This window comes from Corythoichthys intestinalis, chromosome 13 (genome assembly GCF_030265065.1).
Source record: "Corythoichthys intestinalis isolate RoL2023-P3 chromosome 13, ASM3026506v1, whole genome shotgun sequence".
NCBI lineage: Eukaryota > Metazoa > Chordata > Actinopteri > Syngnathiformes > Syngnathidae > Corythoichthys > Corythoichthys intestinalis.
Genome location: NC_080407.1, coordinates 18,669,503 through 18,688,744, shown reverse-complemented (window position 1 = coordinate 18,688,744; position 19,242 = coordinate 18,669,503). Strand labels below are relative to the sequence as shown.

At 38.3% G+C, this 19,242-nt stretch overlaps 1 long non-coding RNA gene across 1 annotated transcript in view; it reads right to left on the bottom strand.

Annotated features, from left to right (window-relative positions):
- Positions 1-19,242, bottom strand: part of LOC130927748 (uncharacterized) — a 288,259-nt gene that overhangs the window by 129,004 nt on the left and 140,013 nt on the right. Inside the window, exon 3 of the long non-coding RNA XR_009066508.1 lies at positions 4,287-4,390. This is a non-coding gene — a long non-coding RNA (uncharacterized LOC130927748). The remainder of the gene's footprint in view (positions 1-4,286; positions 4,391-19,242) is intronic.

Here is a 19,242-nt window from a genome sequence, read left to right as displayed (position 1 = left end):
TATTTAGTGCCTCTCCCTTTGGCAGAAATAACTTCAACCAGACGCTTCCTGGAGCTGCACATCAGTCTTGCTCATTGATCAGGACTAATCTTGGCCCATTCTTCTCGACATAACTGCTGTAGTTCAGTCAGATTCCTGGGATGTCTGGGATGAATCATAGTCTTTAGGTCATGCCCCAGCATCTCAATGGGGTTCAAGTCTGGACTTTGACTTGGCCACTCCAGAACGTGTATTTTGTTCATTCTGAAGTTGATTTTCTTCAGTGTTTTGGATCATTGTCTTGTTGCGGCATCCATCCTCTTTTTAGCTTCAACTGTCTGACAGATGGCCTCAGGTTTTCCTGCTAAACTTTCGAATTGCAAGTTGTCCAGGCCCTGAGGCAGCAAAACAGCCCCAAATCATGATGCTCCCTCCACCATGCTTCACATTGGGGATGAGGTGTTGATATTGGTGAGCTGTTCCAGTTTGCCTCCACACATGACGTTGTGTGTTACTCCCAAACAGTTCAACTTTGTTTCATCAGTCCACAAAATATTATGCCGAAGCATCGGTGGAGTGTCCAAGTGCCTTTTTGCGAACATTAAACGAGCAACAATGTTTTTTAGACAGCAGTGGCTTCCTCCTTGGAGTTCTTCCATGAACACCATTCTTGGCCAGTTTTACATATACTTGATGTGTACGCAATAGATATTGGACTGTGCCAGGGACTTCTGTAAGTCTTTATCAGACACTCTAGGGTTCTAAGGTTACCTCACTGAGTATTCTGCGCTGAACTCTTGGCGTCATCTTTGGTGGACAGCAACTCCTTGGGAGAGAAGCAACAGTGCCAAACACTCTCCGTTTGTAGACAACTTCTTTGACTGTGGATTTATGAACATCCAGACTTTTAGTGATGGGTTTTGTACCGTTTCCTAGCTTTGTACAAATCAACAATCCTTGAACACAGGTCTTCAGACAGCTCTTTTGACCGAGCCATGATGCACACCAGACAATGCTTCTCATCAAGACAAATCTTACCAGGTGTGTGTTTTATAGTGGGCAGGGCAGCTTTAAACCACTCATCAATGATTGGGCACACAACTGACTTAAATTGTTTGGTAAAGATTGGTTTCAATTGCTCTTTGAGTCTCCTTTGACAGAGGGTTCACTTACCTATTTTCCCTCCTTCTACCATTGTTTGCATGCCATCCTCATTAGAATATGAAAACCTATAAATGTTTAAGTGGTTTTAATTACAGCAGACACTGTTTTTACATCTGTGTGATTTTGACAAAGATCAGATCACATTTGATGGTGATTTTAAGCAGAAATTTAAGAAATTCCAAAAGGTCCAGACACTTTTTCATATCACTGTAACTCAGGTTACCTTGAAAGAAATATGTTCGCATCTCGATCGTGACCTTGATAAATCAGCGTCGGCCTCCCCCCGAGTGTATTAATTAAGACAAATAATCCCATTCGCGGCTCCAGTGAGCACCTAGTTCCATGAAAGACATTTTGAGCAGGCCGGCAGTTTACTCTTTTTTTTCCGAGCTTATTCTGAAATGTAATTGGGGATAATGAGCTGTAATCTATTTAAAGCCTGAGTGCACTTGTTAAAAAAAAAGCACATGTATTATATTCTCAGTGCCTGAAAACTGCCATGACAGGTGCTGATATTGTTTGAAAGTGGGTTAAAAAAGGATTCGTGCAATTCCGGAAAAAAATGGATTAATCATCCAAGTATGGGATTTAGAGCGATGACAGAGTCCTTTAGTTGTAAAACCTTATAGTTGAACTCGGAATATATATTTCAGTGCTGTACGCGTGTCGACTCGATGCAAAAACGTGCAATGACCTTACTGTTGACAACAAGGACGCCAGCAATGGATTACTTGTCAATTTGACTGTATAACAGAATCAGCGAGTTGGGAGATAAATTACCCCGTAAAGCGAGCGAGACAAGTGGGGTGTGTGTTCATTTAAACCCGATTTATGTATTTAACGGCTTACGGCGCGGCGTACGTGACAGCGTGCCAGCGGGCGACTTAATGCAGATGTATTACGATCAACGTGGCTGGCTTGTGACTGACAGGCAAAGCATAACGCTGGGAAACAATTATTGGCTAGGTGACCGCTCGGTTTGGCAATGAACGCTTCAGTTAAGAAAAAAAAATTCCTAAAGACTTGCTGAAGACCAACTCATTGGCGGCGATAGGCGTCCAATCCATTTTTACTAAGAGGTGCGAATGAACAAACGATGTTGTCAGCGAGACATCAGATTTCAAATAGTTAGTATGTGGTTTTGGTGGAATTGCTTAAAAAAAGTTATCGAATTAAACCACAAGGTGTCTACTGTTTTATGACGCTAGTGTTATGCTAGTGCTAACAGGCTAGCCTAAGTAGAATCAATATTGCGATAATTTGAAACCATTTCATCAAGTGCAAACTCACAGGCTAAGATAAACCAATACTTCTGCTTTTACCAGACTATTCAAACACTTGTAAGCTACTTTTTTATGACGCTAGTGCTAACAGGCTAACATAAGTATCATCGATTTTGCGTTAATTTGAAACAATTTCATCGAATACAGACTCACAGGCAAACTGATACTTCCACTTTTGACAGACTATTCAACTACTTTTAAGATACAGTTTTATGATGCTAGTGCTAACAGGCTAACCAAAGTATCATCAATTTTGCGCTAATTTGAAACAATTTCATCAAGAAGACTCACAGGAATTGATAAATGAGTATGTCTACTTTTACCAGACGATTCAACAACTTATAAGCTAGTTTTATGATGTTATTGCTAACAGGCTAACCATAACTATTTTGCCCTAATTTGAAACAATTTCATCAGATACAGACTCAAATGCATTGATAAACCAGTACTTCCACTTTTAACAGACTATTCAACCACTTGTAAGCAACTGTTTTATAATGCTAGGTCTAACAGGCTAACCAAAGTAGCATTGATTTTGCGCTAATTTGAAACACTCTTATCAAATTCAGACTCACATGCATCGACAAACCAGTACTTCTACTTTTATCAGACTATTCAACCACTTGTAATCTACTGTTTTATGATGCTATTGCTAACAGGCTAACCAAAGCATCAACGATTATTCGCTCATTTGAAACTATTTCATCAAATACAGACGCAAATGCATCAATAAACAATACTAACCAACAGGCTAACAAAAGTATCATGGATTTTGCACTAATTTGAAACAATTTCATCATATACAGACTCAAATGTATCAAGACTCCTCTCAAATGTTTCGATAAACCAGTACTTGTACTTTTACCAGACTATTCAACCACTTGTCAGGTACCGTTTTATGATGTTATTGCTAACAGGCTAAACATATTGATTTTGCGCTAATTTGAAACAATTTCATCAAATACAGACTCAAATGCATCGATAAACCAATACTTCCACTTTTAACAGACTATTCAACCACTTGTAAGCAACTGTTCTATGATGCTAGTGCTAACAGGCTAACCAAAGTAGCATTGATTTTACGCTAATTTAAAACAATTTCATCAAATTCACTCACATGCATCGACAAACCAATACTTCCACTTTAACCAGACTATTCAACCACTTGTAATCTACTGTTTTATGATGCTAGTGCTAACAGGCTAACCAAAGCATCATCAATTATGCGCTAATTTGAAACAATTTCATCAAATACAGACTCACATGCATCGATAAACCACTACTTCCACTTTTACAAAACAATTCAACCACTTGGAAGCTACTGTTTTATGATGCTATTGCTAACAGGCTAACCAAAGTATCATCGATTTTGCGCTAATTTGAAACAATTTCATCAAATTTAGACTCGCATGCATTGATAAACCAGTACTTCTAATTTTACCAAATTATTCAACCACTTGTAAGCTACTGTTTTATTGCTAAGAAGCTAACCAAAGTATCATCGATTTACCGCTAATTTGAAACAATTTCATCAAATACAGACTCACATACATCGATAAACCAGTACTTCCACTTTTAACAGACTATTCAACCAATTGAAAGCCACTGTTTTATGATGCTAGTGCCAACAGGCTAACAAAAGTCGCACCAATTTTGCGCTAATTTGAAACAATTTCATCAAATGCATTGATAAACCAGTACATCTACTTCTACCAGACTATTCAACCACTTGTAAGCGTTTCGGCCTGTCTGTCAATCAGCGATGTTGCTCTAAATAGAGTTTTTGGAATATTCCACGCATGGTTTTGCATCACGCATTTTCCACATGGCTTCCTTATCTTTTTGCTATGCTCCACTCACCTCGTGGCGCTCCACTACGGCCTGTCGCTTCGTTCCCAGAGCACGCGACGCCGCCTTGTTATCTGATATCCTCTTCACGCCCCATCTTCTGGAACTCTCATCAACTGAGCGGGAGACAAGAAAGGCACAAACAAAAACAACATTATTAAACGCAGAAATTCTCTCGGATTCATTCGAGCGTTCAGGCGCCGCGCATCACATCCATTTAGAGGCGGCAAATTGATTCAATTTGCCGCGTTTGCATCACTTAATTCTAGCGGCTGTCGGTGAGCTGTAAAACATGCATTGTCAGGGAGATGCTTTTGTTTTCCACCCCCCCTTACTTTAATCGCAGATATGCCTTCTGATGAAATCTCATTTATTAATGTAACTTAGCAGAGGGAGGCAACAAACATGGCTGCAGATTCGATTGTCAAGCAGCCAAAGTCGCATTGAATCAGATACGCAAATAGTTTATCGCTCGGAATTTTGGAAAGTTCTATTATCTGGACGATTCGCTTAAATGAAGACCAGTTGCATTCGTGCAAACATTCTTAGCGAATGCTTCAGTGCAAACCAAGAGTCCCGAACCATAACGTTTTTTTCCTGTGCTAAAGTGACCGTCTCCCCAAGGGAGCAGTGATGGCCAAATGAAGCTTCTTAAAGCTGCCCTCAAACGGTTCAAAGATTCATGGCGGTTCTTTTTTTTTTTTTTGACAGTATTATGATGCCTCTGTCAAATAAAGTGTTAGGAAATACCATGACTAGCAATTTATGAAACAACTGGAACAATAACTGAAGAAATAATTAGCACAGAACATGAGTTTTGATTGTTATCTACATCAGTAGCGCTGCAATGCATGCTAGGAGGTATGTTGGATGACAACAGTGTTGACAGCAGGTGGCAGCAGAGGTTGACTGTCTCCTCTAAGGGAGCAGTGATGGCCAAATGAAGCTTCTTGAAGCTGCTTTCAATTGGTTCAAAGCTTCATGGTGGTTCATTTGGTCTTTTAATAGTATTATGATGTTGCTGTCAAATAAACTGTTAGCAAATACCATAACTAGAAATGAATGAAACAACTAGAACATTAACTTTAGTAATAATTAGCAAAGAACGCGTGTTTTGTTATCTACATCTGTAGCATGCTAGGAGGCATGTTGGACGACAATAGTGTTGACAGCAGAGGTTGATTGTCTCCCACAAGGGAGCAGTCATGGCCAAATGAAGCTTCTTGAAGCAATGAAGCTTTGCAGCTGATTGGTTCAAAGCTTCATGGTAGTTCATTTGGTCTTATGACAGTATTATGCTGCGCTGTCAAATAAAGTGTTAGCAAATACCATAACTAAAAATTAATGAAACAACTGGAACACTGGAGCGGAACAGTAACTGAAGAAATAATTAGCACACAACATGAATTTTGATGTTATTTACAACTGGAGCGCTGCAATGCATGCTAGGAGGCATGTTGTATGACAACAGTGTTGACAGCAGGTGGCAGCAAAGGTTGACCATCTCCCCCAAGGGAGCAGTGATGGCCAAATGAAGCTTCTCGAAGCAATGATTCATGGTGGTTCAATTGGTGTTTTGACAGTATTATGATGCCACAGCTAATTAAAGTGTCATTAAATACCATAACTAGTAATTAATGAAACAACTGGAACAGTAACTGAAGAAATAATTAGAACAGAACATGAATTTTGATTTTTATTTACATCTTTAGCGCTGCAATGCATGCTAGGAGGTATGTTGGATGCCAACAGTGTTGACAGCAGAGGTTGACTGTCTCCCTCAAGAGAGCAGTTATGGCCAAATGAAGCTTCTTGAAGCAATGAAGCTTTGCAGTCAATTGGTTCAAACCGTCATGGTGGTTCATTTGGTTTTATGACAGTATTATGATGCCACAGTTAACTAAAGTGTTATTGAATGCTATAACTAGCAATTAATGAAACTGGAAGAGTAACTGAAGAAATAATTAGTACAGAACATGACTTTTGATTGTTATCTACATCTGTCGCGCTGCAATGCATGCTAAGAGGCGTGTTGGACGACAGCAGTGTTAACCGCAGAGGTTGAGTGTCTCCCACAAAGGAGCAGTGATGGCCTAATGAAGCTTCTTGAAGCAATGAAGCTTTGCAGCCAATTGGTTCAAAGCTTCATGGTGGTTCATTTGGTCTTACGACAGTATTATGACATTGCTGTCAAATAAAGTGTTACCAGTTAATATCTTTTGGTGTGAATATCCCATAATACAGTGGGGACAGCTGCGGCTTATAGTCCAATGCGGCCTATCTATGTACAAATGTCGTTTTCGTGTTTGGTGGCTTATAGAGCGAAAATTACAGTAGGTGTGACTTGTGGTCCGAAAAATACAGTCCATTTGGATTGTCTATTTTTCAAATATTACCGCTTATCATCACTGTAGCGTTGTGAAAAAGTCATTCGGGAGTCAACAACCGAAGCATTTTATGAATTCGAGGTCATCTATGAGTGCTGATTATGCCTAAAGCAACCATTCAGAATGCAATAGAACACTGTTGAGGCTACATGCTTACCAGCCATTTTTACTATGCCAGTGCATCAACGATTAATTACATGATAGTTAATAAGCTGATGAGCGAGGCTTAAGGAGGATTCTTTCCTATACTAGAAAAAGGTTTGCTCTCAATCCCGTGTCCTCTACGAAGCATCAAACAACAGAACGCGTATTAGTATTCACAGCCTAACACAGGCGGCGCGGATGGTCTTGTGTTGTGCAACAACGCGACACGCTTTTGAAGACCTGTACAGATTCTGGAGAAGTTTGGAAGGAAATTCTTCACAGTGCCGATAAGAACTCGAAGCTAAATTTAGCATCGGCTGCCGATTGAAGAACAGATTCTGGGAGACGCTCAGACGAATAGAGAACCCGTTTTTACATTCTGCCGTGCGTCTGATGTTTCTTTAAGTGGGTTTCATAGTTTCAAGTCATGTGAGGATAGCAAGGTTGAAGAGTGTTTCTTTCAGTTGCGTTAAAACGGCATGATGGTGTTTTATATGAAGAAAAAGCAGAAAAAAGCAGAGGATATTGGATTCGTACTTCAAGTGTTTACGATGTTCGAGTGTTTATAGCTTGCGTAAGTGGCAGCCGCCGAGCTATGCTTCATCTGGCAAATAGATATTAAAAGAATATCATTTGTAGTACTTGAATCTTTCCGCTGATTGACGGAAACAAATCAGAAATACACGCGTCTTCCCCTAGAGTCCAAGCTAGCTTCAAATAAACAGCATCATCACAAAGACGGCGCATGAAAAGAGGACACGTGTCAAAAAGAAATCGTGTTTTCCCGCTTTAGATGTGCAATGTGCCTAGTAAAAATGGATTAGGGACTCCTCGGAAGCAATTATCGCCACCAGTGCCACTGTGAAAAACACGTGTCAAAAGATAGCAACCCCGGGGGTTGAATCCATCCCATCTATTGTTGAAGGCAGCTGTCAGGCTAGTATGAAAGATAAATGTTTAGGATCGTGGGGGAATGGGGGGGGGGCTCCTATATTTGTTGAGTGGGAGCATTGGAAGTGGCAGGAAAAGGTCAACGCAAGTTTTGCTGAAAATATTCACCGACAATCAATGCGGCTCTTCTCATTCCCTTAAATGTGCGTCTATTAAAATTATATATACTGAATGTACAGTAGGGTTGGGGTTCTCACGATAGGGCGATTATCAATGCATGGGTCAGGAAATCATTCTAGGATACTTTACAAAAAAACTAATAAGGGCTGCAGCGAACAATTATTTTAGTAGTCGATTCATCGATGGGCTAGTGAGTTTGAATAATCGAGTAGTTGGATAAGGAACATACTTACATACAAACATACAACATACAAAATACTTGAGCTGAGTCTCAAACGGTATAAAAAAATAAATGATCTAACTATGACAAAAGAACAATTGGCTAAGTTACAGAGCAAATGTCCGGTAGCTTAAATGCTATAAAATGCTAACTTTTCACTTATTCCCACATGGATTTTGCCATATGTTTTTTTTTTTTTTTTGCCATGTGGCAAAATAGATTTTGCCATGTGGCATTTTTTTGCCGTGTGGCAAAATGGATTTTGCCATGTGGCATTTTTTTTACCATGTTGCAAAATGTATTTTGCCATGTGGCATTTTTTTTACCATGTTGCAAAATGTATTTTTGCCATTTGGCATTTTTTATGCCATATTGCAAAATGAATTTTGCCATGTGGCATTTTTTTTTTGCCATGTGGCATTTTTTTTTTTTTTTTTTTTTTTTGCCGTGTGGCAAAATGGATTTTGCCAAGTGGCATTTTTTTGCCATGTGGCAAAATGATTTTGCCATGTGGCATTTTTTTTACCATGTTGCAAAATGTATTTTTGCCATTTGGAATTTTTTCGTTATGTGACAAAATGGATTTTGCCATGTGGCATGTTTTTGCCATGTGGCTTTTTTTTTTTTTGCCAAGTGGAATTTTTTTAGCCATGTGGCAAAATGGATTTTGCCATGTGGCATTTTTTTGTACTATGTTGCAAAATGTATTTTTGTCATGTGGCTTTTTTTTTTGCCATATGACAAAATGGATTTTGCCATGTGGCATTTTTTTGCCATATATCAAAATGGATTTTGTCATGTGGCATTTTTTTGCCATGTATTAAAATGGATTTTGCCATGTGTTTTTTTTTTTTTTTTTTTTAATGCCATGTGGCATTTTTTTTACCATGTTGCAAAATGTATTTTTGCCATTTGGCATTTTTTCGCCATGTGGCAAAATGGATTTTGCCATGTGGCATTTTTTTGCCATGTATCAAAATGGATTTTGCTATGTGGCTTTTATTTTATTTTATTTTTTTGCCAAGTGGCATTTTTTTGCCATGTATCAAAATGGATTTTGCCATGTGGCTTTGATTTTATTTTTTTTTCCAGGTGGCATTTTTTTTGCCATGTGGCATAATGGATTTTGCCATGTGGCATTTTTTGTACTATGTTGCAAAATGTATTTTTGTCATTTGGCATTTTTTTGCCATGTGACAAAATGGATTTTGCCATGTGGCATTTTTTGCCATGTATCAAAATGGATTTTGCCATGTGGCATTTTTTGCCATGTATTAAAATGGATTTTGCCATGTGGTATTTTTTTTTCATGCCTTGTGGCATTTTTTTTACTATGTTGCAAAATGTATTTTTGCCATTTGGCATTTTTTCGCCATGTGGCAAAATGGATTTTGCCATGTGGCATTATTTTGCCATGTATCAAAATGGATTTTACCATGTGGCTTTTATTTTTTTGCCAAGTGGCTTTTTTTTTTTGCCATGTGGCAAAATGGATTTTGCCATGTGGCTTTTATTTTTTTCTGCCAAGTGGCATTTTTTTTGCCATGTGGCAAAATGGATTTTGCCATGTGGCATTTTTTTGTACTATGTTGCAAAATGTATTTTTGTCATTTGGCATTTTTTTGCCATATGACAAAATGGATTTTGCCATGTGGCATTTTTTTGCCATGTATCAAAATGGATTTTGCCATGTGGCATTTTTTTTATGCCATGTGACAACATGGATTTCGCCAGGTGGCATTTTTTTTGCCATGTGGGATTTTTTTTTTGCCATGTGGCATTTTTTTTACCATGTTGCAAAATGTATTTTTGCCATTTGGCATTTTTTTGGCCCTGTGGCAAAATGGATTTTGCCATGTGTGTTTTTTTTTTTGTTTTTTTTTTTGTCATGTGGCATTTTTTTTGCCATGTGGCAAAATGGATTTATTTTTTGTCACATGGCTAAATGAATTTTGCCACATAAATAATTCCAATTTTCGTTCTTGGCCCAGCTGGAGGTTTGGCCAACCTAAAGCTGTAAGTTTTTTCAGCTAATATATGTTTGTGTATGTATTTTTTATAAAGTTTAGAGCTACAGTTTGTGGAGATGTGGCTATGAGAACTGCAAATGTGTTTGCATGCGTGGCATTTAGACTTTTGTGAGGCAAATTAGGCTAATTTCATCTACTACATTTACATATTGATCAGGCTAGATGGACGTTTGAACACCAATTGTTTTGTGTCAAGTATTTTATTGTTAAAATGCACTCGTGTGTTGAGGTGGAGTCCAGTCATTGCCCATGTCCCAATTAGCCATTAAGGGCAGTGAATGTGTTGAACCTTAGCAAAGCTTAATCATGTCATTAACAAGACGGCGACGTTGCTGAACTGTTTGTTGGCAACATTTGTGACCTCTAATTCAAAGAGTTTTGACCACTTGAGGCATGTGTGTTTTATTTAGCTGCTCTAAATTAAAGTCTTATTATTGGGCGCATGTGTCACAGTTCCACGCTGGACTCGTCAGCGAAGCAGCAAGTTGCTGTAATTGCTCGTCAAATTATCCCTTTTATTCCCCCGCCACGCCAGAGATTGAAAGGGACATATGGAATCGGACAGCCTCGGCGAGGAAGAAGGCGGCACGGCGTTGGCGCGCATCAGCGCTGTCTATTAGCTAAAGACGCGCGAATCCTATTTTGAGGTAATCAACAGAAGCACTGTGGAAGATAAAGATCAGCCGCAGGCGTTATTTTCCCTTCAGACTTCAAGAGTGACAGGCCTATTATGCGCTGCATGGGATTTACGCGATGATCATTTTTGATGGCCCGGACGTCCGTCGTGGGCTCTAATGTTTTCTATGGTAATGACGCTTCCACTCTGGACCGCAATGCTGCCTCGTGACTCCCGTCTTTTTTACTGGAAAGTGATTTTTGACGGCTCCATTAAGAGGTGCAGCAATTTTTCCCTCCTTGGTTACATTGGCAAGTCAGTAGAGTGTAAACTTAAGGACAACCTATCAAGTGCGACATGTAAAAACGCCCATCAGGTGTGTTTCTATACATATTTAACTCATTTTAATCTGAGACTCAATTTTTAAAAAAGAACAATTGGTTAAAAATGCGGTACTTAAAGCATTAGCGCATTAGCGGAAGTGGACATCCATTTTGACTGGGAAGGGCGAATGAACGAATGGCGGCTGTTAATCGAAGATGAATCGACAATCGATTAGCAAATGAGTCAGGAAATCATTCTAGGATACCGACAATCAGTGCGGCTCTTCTCATTCCCTTAAATGTGCATCGATGGAAATTGTATATTCTGAATGTACAGGAGGGTTGGGGATGTCACGATAGGGCGACTATCAATGCATGGGTCAGGAAAGCATTCTAGGATGTTCCACAGAACCACTAATTAGGGCAGCAGCTATCGACTATTTTAGTAGTCGATTAATCGATGGACGAGTGAGGTCGAATAATCGAGTAATTGATAAGAACATAAAAAAATAAAATACCTGAGCTAAGCCTCAACTGTATAAAAAAATGAGGCTCTAAGTATGACAAAAGAACACTTGGCTAACTTACATAGCAAAAGTCCGCAGGCTTAAATGTTATAAAATGCTAACTTTTTTTTTTTTTTTTTTTAACAATGCTCTTAACAAATTGTTCTAACACATATTCCCACATGGACTTTGCCATAGGCCCATGGGTTTTTTTTGTTGTTGTTTTTTTTTGCCATGTGGCTTTTTTTTTTTTTTTTTTTTCGCCATGTGACATTTTTTTGTGTGGCAAAATGGATTTTGCCACGTGGCATTTTTTTGCCATGTTGCAAAATTTATATTTGCCATGTCGTATTTCATTGCCATGTGGCAAAATGGATTTTGCTATGTGTGATTTTTTTGCCGTGTATCACAATGTGGCATTTTTTATCCCATTGGGCAAAATGGATTTTGCCACGTGGCAAAATGGATTTTGCCATGTGGTATTTTTTTTGCCATGTGTTAAATGGATTTTGCCATGTGGCTTTTTTGTTTTACCATGTTGCATTTTTTTGCCAAGTGGCAGAATGGATTTTGCCATGTGGCATTTTTTTGCCGTGTGGCAAAATGGATTTTGACATGTGGCATTTTTTTACCATGTTGCAAAATGTATTTTTGCCATTTGGCATTTTCTTATGCCATATGGCAAAATGGATTTTGCCATGTGGCATTTTTTTACCATGTTGCAAAATGTATTTTTGCCATTTGGCATTTTTTCGCCATGTGGCAAAATGTATTTTTGCCATTTGGCATATTTTTGCCATATATCAAAATGGATTTTGCCATGTGGCATATTTTTGCCATATATCAAAATGGATTTTGCCATGTGGCTTTTTTTTTTTTTTTGCCAAGTTGCATTTTTTTGCCATGCGGCAAAATGGATTTTGCGATGTGGCTTTTTTTTTTTTTTTTTTTTTTTACAAAGTTGCACTATGTGTTTTTGTCATGTGGCATTTTTTTGCCATATGACAAAATGGATTTTGCCATGTGGCATTTTTTGCCATGTATCAAAATGGATTTTGCCATGTGGCATTTTTTTTTTTTTTTTTTTAATGCCATGTGCCATTATTTTGCCATGTGGCAAAATGGATTTCGCCAGGTGGCATTTTTTTTGCCATTTGGCTTTTTTTTTTTTTGCCCTGTGGCAAAATGGATTTTGCCATGTGGGTTTTTTTGTTGTTGTTTTTTTTTTTTTTTTTTTTTTTGCCATGTGGCATTTTTTTGCCATGTGGCAAAATGGGATTTTATTTTTTTATTTTATTTTTTTTTAATTCCACTTTTCGTTCTTGGCCCTGCTGGAGGTTTGGCCCACCTAAAGCTGTAAGTTTTCTCAGCTAATATATGTTTGTGTATGTATTTTTTTTATAAAGTTTAGAGCTACAGTTTGTGGAGATACACGTGAGCGATTGTGATCGAGAACTGCAAATATGTTAGCATGCGTGGAATTTAGACTTTTGTGAGGCAAATTAGGCTAACTTCATCTACTAAATTTACATATTGATCAGGCTAGATGACGTTTGAACACCAATTGTCTTGTGTCAAGTATTTTATTGTTAAAATGCACTCGTGTGTTGAGGTGGAGTCCAGTCTGCAGCATTGCTCGTGTCCCAATTAGCCATTCAGGGCATTGAATGGCAAGTGGCAAAATGGAGTTTTGCCAAGCCGCAGTTGTCCCCGCTGTATTATGGGATATTCACACCATAAGATATTAACTGGTAACACTTTATTTGACATGTCAGAGCCTTGCTGTGGACCTTTTTTTTTTTTCAATTTCCACCACAGGTTTTCAATAGAGTCGAGATCTAGGCTATTTGCTGACCATGACATTCACTGGATGAGTCTTTCTCCAAGGAAGGCTTTCACAGTTTTAGCTCTGTGGCATGATGCATTGTCATCTTGGAAAATGACATATTTTCAATCGAAGGAATAAGAAAGCTGTCTAAAATTTCAATGAAAACTTGTGCATTTATTGAAGATTTAACCACAGCCATCTCCCCAGTGCCTTTGCCTGACATGCAGCCCCATATGATCAAGGACTGAGGGAATTTTGATGTTTTCTTCAGGCAGTCATCTTTGTAAATCTCACTGGAACGGCACCAAACAAAAGTTCCAGCATCATCACCTTGTCCAATGCAGGTTCTTGACTCATCACGGAAAATAACATTCATCCAGTCATTCACAGTCCATGATTGCCTCTCCTTAGCCATTGCAGTCTTGTTCTTTTTTGTTTAAGTGTCAACGAGGGCTTCCTTTTAGCTTTCCGTATGAAAATCCTGTTTCCTTTCGGTGATTTTGCACAGTTCTCTCACATACCTTGATTCCAGCTTCCTCCCATTTCTTGTTCAATTGTCTTGTTGTACATCTTCTGTTTTCAAGACATATGGCCTTTAGTTGTTTGTCATGACGTTTGGATGTCTTCCTCGGTTTACCAGTACGCTTAACTTTGACAACCTTGCCATTCTGTTTGTACTTGGTCCAGCTAACTGTGAACAGCCCACATCTTTGGCAACTATACGTGTAACGTTACCTTCTTCAAGAACTTTGATAATCCTCTCCTTGGTCTCAAGAGACATCTCTCTTGTAGGAGCCATGATTCTTGTGAATCCACTTGGTCCAGCAGCCCTCCAAGGTGTGATAACTGCACTGTTTTTAACTGCTGACTAACAAGCAGATCTAATCTGAGGGCAGGGGCCCAATTAAGGAAAGGAAATTGACCGGGTGTGTCTATATTTTCTACTCAAAATGGAGTGATTCCATTTTTTTTTCTTCAGAATGGAGTGATTCTAAATTCATATCCCTGCACTTGCTCTATAAAAGTACCATCTACTGACCACCACAATGTTTTTTATTCAAGGAGTAGCACTTTTGAACTAATTCATTATTTTTTTTCAAGCTTTTTATCAGCGTTTGTTCTACATGATAAAATGTCTGAGTGAGTGCTCGTCCGAGACTGTTGATTCCATACTTTTTGCTAGTGGGTGTATTTTCTCCACTAGATGGCAGAGCACTCATCCTCTTTGAATGAATAATGCTTCATTTCTGTTTTTTTTTTTCTCTCTTGCCGGAATTCAATGATTTTTTTTTTTTTTTTTTTTCGTCTTTGGCTTAATGTGGTTATGTAATGGGTTATTGTACAGTATCATGAATCAACAGTAAGTTTGTGCTGAGGGGAAAAAAAGTAGGGCTGTCAAACGATCAACTTTTTTTAATCGAGTTAATCACAGCTTAAAAATTAATTGTAATTAATCACAATTCAAACCATCTCTAAAATATGCCATATTTTTCTGTACATTTTGTTGGAATGGAAAGATAAGACACAAGACGGACATATACATTCAACATACATAAGTACTGTATTTGTTTATTATAACAATAAATCCACAAGATGGCATTAACATTATTAACATTCTTTCTGTTAAAGGGATCCACGGATAGAAAGACTTGTAGTTCTTAAAAGATAAATTTGAGTACAAGTTATTGTAATTTTATATCAAAACCCCTATTCATGTTTTCGTTTTAATAACATTTGTAAAATTTTCAATCAAAAAATAAACTAGTCGCTCGCCATTGTTGCCGTCGCCGAGCGGTGACGTCACATTGGGCTCCCTGACGTTCTCCCACAGTGTCTTTCACTACGTAAGGAAGTGATTGAAATACACCACAAGGTGTCAATGGCGAGTTTTAAATTAATTAGAGCTCTTGCCAAGGCAAAGTCTGAGTAAGTTTTATATGTATTTTGCATAGCTATTTTGATTGGGAATGCCAGTTCTCTTTGCATTGAGCGCTTTTCTTTTTGTAAACATTATTTTTTTTTGAAGATAGGAAAATTTTGTTGTGCTTTCACTAAATTATACTGTAGCGACTTAACTGTCCCGCCCAAATGCATGATGGGAACTTGGGCAACCATGACTGTCAGTGGTGGCTGCAAATGGTATACAGTATGTTCTACGTTGTATTTAATTAGGCGTGTAAAGTAAAAGATCGTCTCCTGTCATTCTTCCCCATGTCGTTCGACACAATATTTATATTTGTTGTGAAACAGTTGCCAAAGCTTAAGCCAATAAAAGGCGCAGTCCAATGAACACATGTGTCCACTCGCATTTCTCTGCCTTTTCGCTCTCAGAGTCCTAAAACGGCGTCATTGTAAACTGTTTGAGGCAACGCATGAACGGGTCATACCGTGCATGCATTAATTGTGTCAAATATTTTAACTAGGACTGTCAAACGATTAAAATTTTTAATCGAGTTAATTACAGCTTAAAAATTAATTAATCATAATTAATCGCAATTAATCGCAATTCAAGCCATCTATAAAATATGCCATATTTTTCTGTAAATTATTGTTGGAATGGAAAGATAAGCCACAATATGGATATATACATTCAACATACGGTACATAAGGACTGTATTTGTTTATTATAACAATAAATCAACAAGATGGCATTAACATTATTAACATTCTGTTAAAGCGATCCATGGATAGAAAGACTTGTAGTTCTTAAAAGAAAAATGTTAGTACAAGTTATAGAAATTTTATATAAAAACCCCTCTTAATGTTTTCGTTTTAATAAAATTTGTAAAAATTTTCAATCAAAAAATAAACTAGTAGCCCGCCATTGTTGATGTCAATAATTACTTACACAATGCTCATGGGTGCTGAAGCCTATAAAATCAGTCGCACCCAAGTGCCAGCAGAGGGCGGCAAAACGCCATAAAACACAACTAGTGAGCGTTTCACTTTACTGTCATTTAAATCTGCCCGAGCGGGGCATCTGCGTTAATTGCGTCAAATATTTTAACGTGATTAATTTAAAAAATTAATTAACACCCGTTAACACGATAATTTTGACAGCCCTAATTTTAACGTATTTAATTTTAAAAATTAATTAATTCAAAAAATTAATTACCGCCTGTTAACGCGATAAATTTGACAGCACTAAAAAAAAAAAAAAAGGCAGTTACTCAAACTGTTACTCATTACTTGGGCATTCTTTACCCGCAACAGTTCAATGGCAAACGGAGCGTACCAACTCTCTTAATAATATAGGGTTGTCCCAACAACTAGCACAAAAGAATGGGAACACTTCGGGTCCATTTTGCAAAAAACGGGCGCTTGAAATATCAATTTCGAGTCATGACGTCACTCGCAGCCTGTTGACGTTCAAATGCTAATTTCTAACACGTGCTAGCACGAGAGCTTTTAAAACCCGGACTCCCCCATTTCTTCTTTTTCACTTAAAATCCAAGACAGAGACGAATGCACTCGGCTTGTGTAAATGGAGCAGAAAAGAAGACAAATTCGGCACAGTTTGGGAAAGCCACTTTTATCCAACGCTCTGTAGAAATAGCTCCCGCTCTTCCCTCTCTCGGGCCGGTTGAGAGATGGTGATGTTTTCAAAGGTCATTTCTACCATTTGTCTTATCTAGGAGTTTCTTCACCGAGACGGCCGGCGCAACAGAGAAACTTTGCCTCGGGCGTCCACTTTGCGCTCCAGGAAATCAAGCCCGGGCTAACGTGTGAAACGGAATCTCCCGGGAACGATGTTACGTTCACCGTTAGCTAATTATGACGCATTTAAGACGGCGTTGCATCTGTTTTCCCTTAACGAGCAAAGCAGTACATGCGTGAATAATAACCGCAGCCCCCCTGGTGGTTGATTAATATCTGGCGCGCTTTCTTGCCTTTTTCCCTTTCACTTAATAAAAATTTGCTAAAGATTAGCGGGGCCACTGGTGCCGCCAGAGTCCCGCTGACAAGACAACCCAGTCACACTGGAGTATTTACCCGCTATTGCCATAAATGAGCGCTCGTTATTACCTAACGGACCTCCGGGACATGTCGTAACGGCAACCTTTATCTTCGTGGCGTTGTCATATTTAATGTGAGGGAGTGTCGTTTTGTTTAAAAGTTTTGACGAGATTACATGACGATAAGTGAGCATAAATCATTAACGTAAAAAACACGCTATATATGATAAGTTAGCCTGTTAAAATACGATACTAAAACTCATTCATTAGCATTGAAAGCTAAAGCTATATACTAGCTTTAATCCTCCTGGTCTAGTTTAACACTAGTACACATGTAATCTACACGGTCGCTGCTACACTCCCACTTCAAACAGATTGGAGATCTGTGGGCGTCAATGGCAACAGGAAGTAACCTGTAAATACCCCAAAAATTAAATGTAAGTAACCTGTAAATGCCCAAAGAAGAGCTAGACTAGCTTGACAGCGCTAGACGCCCAATCCGGTCAAAGTGACTTGGACGTCTAGCACTGTCACTGGCAGTCAATGAGCTGACGTAGACACTATTCTAATGGAAGATTTTGGTAGCAACCTGTTGGTTCCTTTTTGAAACAGTGACACCTTTTTAAACGTTATACTGTATATCGATTCTTGTCAGGAGCATATTGACAACAGTTTGGAATACAAAGTATTGATTTTTCCATGTGGCAAAATGTATTTTGGCATGTGGCATTTATTTTCCCATGTGGCATTTTTTTTGGTATGTGGCAAAATGGATTTTGCCATGAGGCATTTTTTTTGCCATGTGGCAAAATATATTTTGGCATGTGGCATTTTTTTGCCATGTGGCATAATGTATTTTGGCATGTTGCATTTTTTTGCCAAGTGGCATTTTTATGGTATGTGGCAAAATGGATTTTGCCATGAGGCATTTTTTTGCCATGTTGCAAAATATATTTTGGCATGTGGCATTTTTTTGCCATGTGGCATAATGTATTTTGGCCATTGGCATTTGTTTGCCATGTGCCATTTATTTGGTATGTGGCAAAATGGAGTTTGGCATGTGGCTTTTTTTTTTTTTTGGCCATGTGGCATTTTTGTGGTATGTAGCAAAATGGATTTTGGCATATGGCATTTTTTTGCCATATGGCAAAATGGATTTTGGCATGTGGCTTTTTTTGGGGGGGGCATGTGGCATTTTTGTGGTATGCAGCAAAATGGATTTTGTCATATGGCATTTTTTTGCTATGTGGCAAAATGGATTTTGGCATGTGGCTTTTTTTGGGGGGGCATGTGGCATTTTTGTGGTATGCAGCAAAATGGATTTTGTCATATGGCATTTTTTTGCTATGTGGCAAAATGGATTTTGGCATGCGGCATTTTTTTTGCTTTTAAATTTTGGCATGTAGCATTTTTTGGGCATGTGGCAAAATGGATTTTGGCATGCTGCATATTTTTGCTATGTGGAAAAATGGATTTTGCCATGTGGCATTTATTTGCCATGTGGCAAAATGGATTTTGTCATGTGGCATTTTTTTTTTTTTTTTTTTTTTTTTTTTTTTGTGTGTGTGTGGCAAAATGGATTTTGCCTTGTGGCCTTTTTTGTGTATGTGGCAAAATAGATTTTGGTATGTAGCAAAATTGATTTTTGCGTGTGACATTTTTTTGGGGTATATAGCTTTTTTTTTTTGTTTTGTTTTGTTTTTTGTTTTTTTTTTGCCATGTGGCATTTTTCTTGGTATCTGGCAAAATGTATTTTGGCATGTGGAATTTTATTTGCCATGTGGCATTTTTTTGTATGCTGTAAAATTGATTTTTGAATGTGGCATTTTTTTGCCATGGGGCAAAATGGACTTTGGCATGTGGCATTTTGTTTGCCATGTGGTAAAA